The sequence below is a fragment of the Cryptotermes secundus genome, unplaced genomic scaffold (genome assembly GCF_002891405.2).
Source record: "Cryptotermes secundus unplaced genomic scaffold, Csec_1.0 scaffold66, whole genome shotgun sequence".
NCBI lineage: Eukaryota > Metazoa > Arthropoda > Insecta > Blattodea > Kalotermitidae > Cryptotermes > Cryptotermes secundus.
This window is the reverse complement of record NW_019731262.1, coordinates 2,788,519-2,795,189: the sequence shown is the minus strand read 5'-3', so window position 1 is coordinate 2,795,189 and position 6,671 is coordinate 2,788,519. Positions and strand designations below refer to the sequence as shown.

Here is a 6,671-nt window from a genome sequence, read left to right as displayed (position 1 = left end):
TAAACCTATTTAAAACCAAATTGTATACTACATGCTTCGACCGTCATTAGTCATCATCAGATTGTTTTAAAATTGTTTGTGGAGAGTGCTGTGTTTGCGTTTTGCCCTTCTAATATTCGATGTGTAGTTCCAACAAACGTTCGTGTTGGGTGTTTCCTCCTGCTGCGTTGTGTGTTTTTACATAAAGTTTATGGGGAACAATATTGTTTTACAGCTTGTAGTGCACCTGTCTGTGAAGTACTGTAATATAATCAAACACGCATGCTTATAAGACGTTGCGTACAATGAAAGTTAATGGAACAGCTGTATACTGTACGTCTGAATGGTGCCATTCTTTTTGTAGTGACATGCCAAACAGGTTTGTCGAAATTATATAGTGAAAATATTTTGAATATAAAATTGGGCGAGACTAAAATAAATTCCGAAGTATTCGATACGCCATGCCAGATAGCTAACGTTTATCTTATACATCATATAATGAACTTGTGAGGCGGTTAGAGGCTGGTTTCTCACCATGGAGACGTGTGTTCGATCCCTGGTGAATCCATGTGAGAATCCTGGTGGGCAAAGTAGCAATGAAGTAGGTTTATGTCCTGGTTTCTTTGGAATTCCTTTAATAATCATCATTCCACCGCCTTCCCCTGAGACGTGCGATAACCGTGATCAGGCAGCACATTATCACATTCGCTGTCTTTAAGCTTGGGGGCTTCACCTCTGACCCAGCATTTGGCTGGTTACAGAGTGAGGAGCTTACGTGTGGCCTCACAAAAGGCCGCGCCATAGCTCAAACGGTTAGTCGCTGGCTTCTCACCGCGGCGGCCCGGGTTCGAGCCCGGGTATGGTCAAGTGGGGTTTGTGGTGGACAAAGTGGCGCTGGGGCAGGTTTTCTCCGAGTACTTCGGTTTCTCCTGCCAATCTTCATTCCACAAAATTCTCCATCAACATCATAATAATCCGGGTAGGTACAATAGGCCAATCAGTGGCCGCCGTGCCGAGTGGACCCAGCTGGACTCCAGCGAATTAAGAGAAAATTATGGCCTCTCAAAATTAATACTAATTTTGTCCAAAGACAACTAATTTGTTTTTATTTGATAACAAAACCGTTTAATTAAAGTGGGGGCACGCGGTAGTGTAATTGTTTGAGGCACTGTGCTACAAGCTGGAAAGTCGCGGGTTCGACTGAGTCACTGGACTTCTCAACCGACCTAATCCTTCCGACCGCACTATGGCCCTGGGGTCGACTCGGCCTGTAACAGATATGAGTACCAGGAATTTTCCTGGGGGGTAAAGGGTGGCCGCCCGGCGCGTAAGGCTGACAATCTCACCGCCATATGTGAGCCGATTATCTAAAAAGTGTGACAGCCTCGACGTCTCACAACCCTATGGGCCTCCGCGGCCTTTTACAGGGACATGTCTACGTTTTTTCTTCTTAATTAAAACTTACACTTGAAAATTCACATACTGTTAGTCACACATGTGTATTTCTGAATTCTAACTTTATGTTCGCTCTTTGTAGAGTAAAAGTGGGTTTATATTGAGGCAACCATTGGCAACCGCGCCGCATGCTGCAAGTTGCTCACTGGCAGGTAGTGGGTAGCGCAAACGCATGCGGCTTGCGTCCCGCGTCCTCTAGTTGCTCCAGGCCGTAAAGTTGTCCATCGCTCGTGGGTTCAGTTGCCTACTCGCATGCGGCGTAATGGGACACGGACAAAGCCAAGTGTCTTATCGAAGAATACCGCGAAAAGAGCATTCTGTGGGATTTGCGGGATCCCAAGTATAAAGACATTCAGAAGAAGAAGTTGAAGCTATGGGAAGAATCGGCCACGAAGTTTGAATGTTCGGTGAAGGAAGCGAAAGAAAAGGTAAAAATCTCAAAACGACCTTCCACGGGTATAGAAAGAAGAAGAGCGGATCCGCCAAAGGTGATCAGTGGGTGCACTTCCCTTCATTGGGTTTCCTTCCTACACAAGCTCTGGGTGTAAATGGGGTCGGTCGCATGCGGCAACGGTTGCTCCTGGCCGCATGCTGCTTGATAAATTGGACGGCAAACATTGTCTCCCGAGGAGGGCATTTTGGTTGCTTTAAGTTGCCCCAGTGTAAACCCGCCTTAACGTGACTCTGCCACTTAAAAGTCGCAAGGATTTGCTCGCATTACGTCAGTGGCCCTGCTGATAAGATAAGTGTACCAAGGTGACCGTCCAACAGTGAAATATTGTACTATACGAACTGCGAGAGTCATTACAGCTTCTGAGACATTTTCCTTGTGCAAAATGTGGCCTCTAGTAATGTAAAACAAAAGTTTAATTTCCTCATAATTTGACCGGCTCGAATCTTGACCGGGACATCGACTATCTTGACTGAAGTTATTCACTGTTTTTCTCAGTCCCTCCAGGCATATGTGCGCGCTGAAAACATATGCCTGACGTTCGGACTGTGTTTTACTACTGAAATTTCAGCTCTGAAGTTCAAGATCTCTATAAACGAACAGTAAAAATTTCTTCGCCTTCTCTTCGCTGTAGGATAGCAGACGTCATGATAACAATTTCGTGCTAGACTATAAAGAAAGACATTTCCGAAGATGTATCCTTCTCCACTGAGCAAAGCGTCCTCTTTAGAAGGCAATAGTCGCTCAGCTGGTCAGGCAACGGAAGCTGCTCACTCCATGTTCAGAGTGACAGAACTGACGATACCTCTCAAAGTGTAGGTCGTCACATTCCAGAAGACTGTAATCTTGACAGTACTGCAGACTTTTATCCCGCTGTTACCACCACATTTTATAGATTCGTTACTTATTTTTAACTCATAATATGAACTTATTAGGATTGATACCATGAAAACGGAAGCAGAAAACTTCTCCGAAACGTCAGTACCTACCTACTACGCTTCATGGAATCGCATACTACAAGATCGTACTTCGATAGTTATCACTGAGGCACTGTGCTGGTATGGCACAGTGCAATTACCAATTACCAAACATGTAGCCTCTTTAGCTCAGTGGCAGAGCACTGGTCTTGTAAACCAGGGGTCGTGAGTTCAAACCTCACAGGGGGCAAACTAAAATTTTGTTTTAAATTATATAACTCGTTAACGGGAGAGAAAACGAAATTTTGGTACTGAAATTCACAAGTGACGGGTAGGGCTTTAGTGTCTTGATTACTGACCAATATCCTATATGCATTCCTTTTCTCCCCCCATCGTGCTACATGCCCTGCCCACCTCGTCCTCCTTGACTTACTCATTCTAATTATACTTGGAGAAGAGTACAAGTTATGAGCCTCTCGTTGTGCAGTTTTCTCCAGCCTTCTGTCACTTCATCCCTCTTAGGTCCAAATATTCTCATCAACACCCTGTTCTCTTACACCCTCAGTGTATGTTCCTCCTTTAATGTCAGAGACCAAGTTTCGCACCCATATGTAGTCTGGTACATATTTAGGAATATTCCGGAGGAACCTTCTACCTTCATCTTCAGGGTAGAAAAGCGATTTCACATTCCTACACTTAAGATAGACCCTGCAGTTTCTTTCGAAACGTTGGTCATTATCTACCAGAATATATGGCAGCACATACCAAGGGACAGGAATCAGCGCCTTCAGAACCTGCACCCGTACAGATCCCAGTGCATCCTGGGTATATTTTGCGTGTATGCAACTTAACCCGACGATGTAATCGAGTAGGGAAATGCTACTTTTACATAATCGCGATGCACCATCGGGAAACGTGTCCACTCTGAGTTGTACGTCTTGACAAAACATTAGCTCACGATATAGATTTTTCGAGAAATAAAACTAAATGGTCCAATTTGAGCTTCCTCAGAATCAAGAATTGCGCTGGACCGATAAGAACAAGAATTCAAATCAGCCGATACCTTTTGGAGCAGACTTAAAACAAAATAATGGAAATCTGTCCGTTTCTGGGCTATTCGGAAAGTTACCACCGTTTTTTAGGCAACTATTGTAGAAGAGGAGGACGGCTCACTCATGCGACGTAGCCTTGTAAACTATCATATAATTGGTCACCTAGTGATTGTTCTTGTCTCTACAGAGTGAGTTATGGTGTGTCCTGCTATTGATAATCCCGCCAGCTACGAAATTATCGTTGTTATCCGCTTTCTTCACACTAAAATCGTGAATTATGCTCGCCGGTTTACAGCCAAAGTGCAATGAGCGAAGGAACTGTAAGACAATGGTGTAAAATGTTCAAAGGTGGACTAAGAAATGTTCATGTGGCCGGCGACTCACGTCCGTTTAGTGCCGAGAACATGAATGACGGAACTATATTTCCACTCCCACCATACGTCTTCATGGCATAGTACTCGAGTGCTCAACTAATTACGCACAGAGATGACTTTACCGTCACCTTACGCATAGTGCTGGTAATCACTTGGCGGGCTGTTTTAGACACTCAATTAATTTAAAGTATTCAGGGGCCTACTTACAAAAATAATTCGCTTCTGAACTAAGATTCTTGATGTAAAGCTAGTAGGAATGGGACTAACGCACCTGGTTGTTAATAGTAACACTCTTGACCTGAATTCGGGAGGTACTTTGTACGAACCTTGAACGCAACAGCGGTTGTTACTGTGAGCTTTTTCGTAGTTTTCGGCACTACACAGAAATTAATATGGCGATGCTGCCTTCATTATGTCACAATCACTTCCTTCCAAATCCTTTCCAATTTATTATTCAGCAATTATCCTACCACACGACCTTACGTGGGGCACGCGGTAGCATAGTTGGTTGAGGCACTATGCTACAAGCCGGAAGGTTGCGGGATCGAATCCCGATGTAATTGAATGTTTCAATTGAATTAATCCTTCCAGCCGCACTGGGGTGAACTCAGTTTCTAACAGAAATAAGTACCAGGAATCTTCCTGGGGGTAAAGGGTGGCCAGCCGGCGCGTAAGGCTGACAACTTCACTGCCATCTGTGAGCCGACTGTCTAGAAAATGTGGGGGCCTCGACGTCTCACGCTCCTATGGGCCTCCACGACCTGTTACAGGGATAGCTTTACCTTTTTAGCTTTTACGACTTTACGTAGTGTGGCAGCATTGTAAAATAAAACACAAGCGAAAGAAAGGAAATAATTTTTCTTGTAAAACAGAAAGGACGAGAATGAGCACTCACTGTGATGTTATCGAAGCCAGCACAGGAACATATGAGCACTGCCGGGAGCTCGAGGGTACGCGGAACACAGGTCTGTACCTGCAATATAAATAATTAAATGAACAAGAACCGTAAAGCATTTTAACTCGGATACTTATCGAAGTGTTTAAACTCAGTAGCTGAGAACAGGTTTTAGAAATCATGGGTCGTAAGTTCAGATCCCTCACGAAGCAGCGTCTTATGTAAGTACATGAAATGTAAATAAGACAGAGGATAACATTCGCATTAAAATCCCATTAATTTTTTTAAAGAAGAACCTCCTTTCATTTTATTCGTTGTCCAGGGTCATGCATGTGCTGAGGGGAATATGGATGAAGGGGGATGAAGTAACAAAAGCTGAGGAGGAGGGGCTTCATAACCCTCGCCAAATATTATTGGAATAATCGAATGAAGAAAAATGAGAGTGACAGGGTATGTAGAACGCACAGGAGACTAGAAAAATACATAATTTTTTGTTTGAGAATCTGAAGGAAAGTGTCCACTAAGAAGACCTAGACGTAGATGGGAGAATAATATTAAAATCCACCGAAACGAAGTAAGACGTGAGATTGTGGACAGGATTCATGGCTCTGGATAGGAACCAGTGGCGAGCTGTTGTGAACACGGTAATGAACCCTCGGGTTTCACAACATGATCGGAATTTATTAAGTTGCTGAGCAACCATTAGCTTCTCAAGAAGAACTCAGCTTATGGATTTAGTTACTGCCAGGTCAGACAAATAGCTCAAGTGTGGAAGGCAAAATATCGTATCCTGGTAAATAAACTGAAACAACTGGCCAAGGTAGACTTCGGGCGATTACGTAACGACTTATCACCACCGCATCTCGATTTGGCCCTGAGCGAGTTCGTCCTGGACTAAGGGACGCTGGAGCTGAGGTGTGCGATAGCCCTGATCAGGCAGCACATTATCACATCCTCGGGCTTTGAGTTCCCTGGTTACTAAATAAGGAAGTAAGCTGTGATTAATCACGGAGTTGACTCGGATAAACGCTAAAAGGTTGACAATGAACATGAATGGTTTGAAAAAAAAGCAAAGCTATCCCTGTAACAGGCCGTGGAAGCCTATAGGGTTGTGAGACGTTGAGGATCCCCACATTTTCTAGTCAGTCGGCTCATAGATGGCGGCGAGGTTGTCAGCCTTACACGCCGGCCGCCCTTTACTCCCGAGGAAGATTCCTGGTACTCATTTCTGTCAGAGGCCGAGTCGAACCCAGGGCCGTAGTGCGGCTGTGCTACCTCATGCCTCTTACCTCGGTCTGTATATGGTGACATGTGCCACAGTTCGTATAGGTAAGTAGTACAATTCATTTCGCTAACCCACTACGTCCATGTTAGGTGGGTCTCTGTCACCACTGCATGGCGCGTCCTCAGGTTGCGGATAGAGGAGACGGCCTCCAGGTATGAAGGGTAGCTGCGAATGTATTGCATAAGCAGTCGCGGACAGCCGACGAGCTAGGGGTTTTGGCGTGGGTCTAACAACTCCTCACCGTAAAAAGAAGTTTGTTACGA

The 6,671-nt window shown here is 44.6% G+C and overlaps 1 non-coding gene across 1 annotated transcript; it reads left to right on the top strand.

Moving 5' to 3' along the window:
• Positions 1 to 2,980: 2,980 nt before the first annotated feature.
• Trnat-ugu lies at positions 2,981 to 3,052 on the top strand. The gene has a single exon. It is a non-coding gene; the product is annotated as a tRNA-Thr (tRNA).
• Positions 3,053 to 6,671: the final 3,619 nt, after the last annotated feature.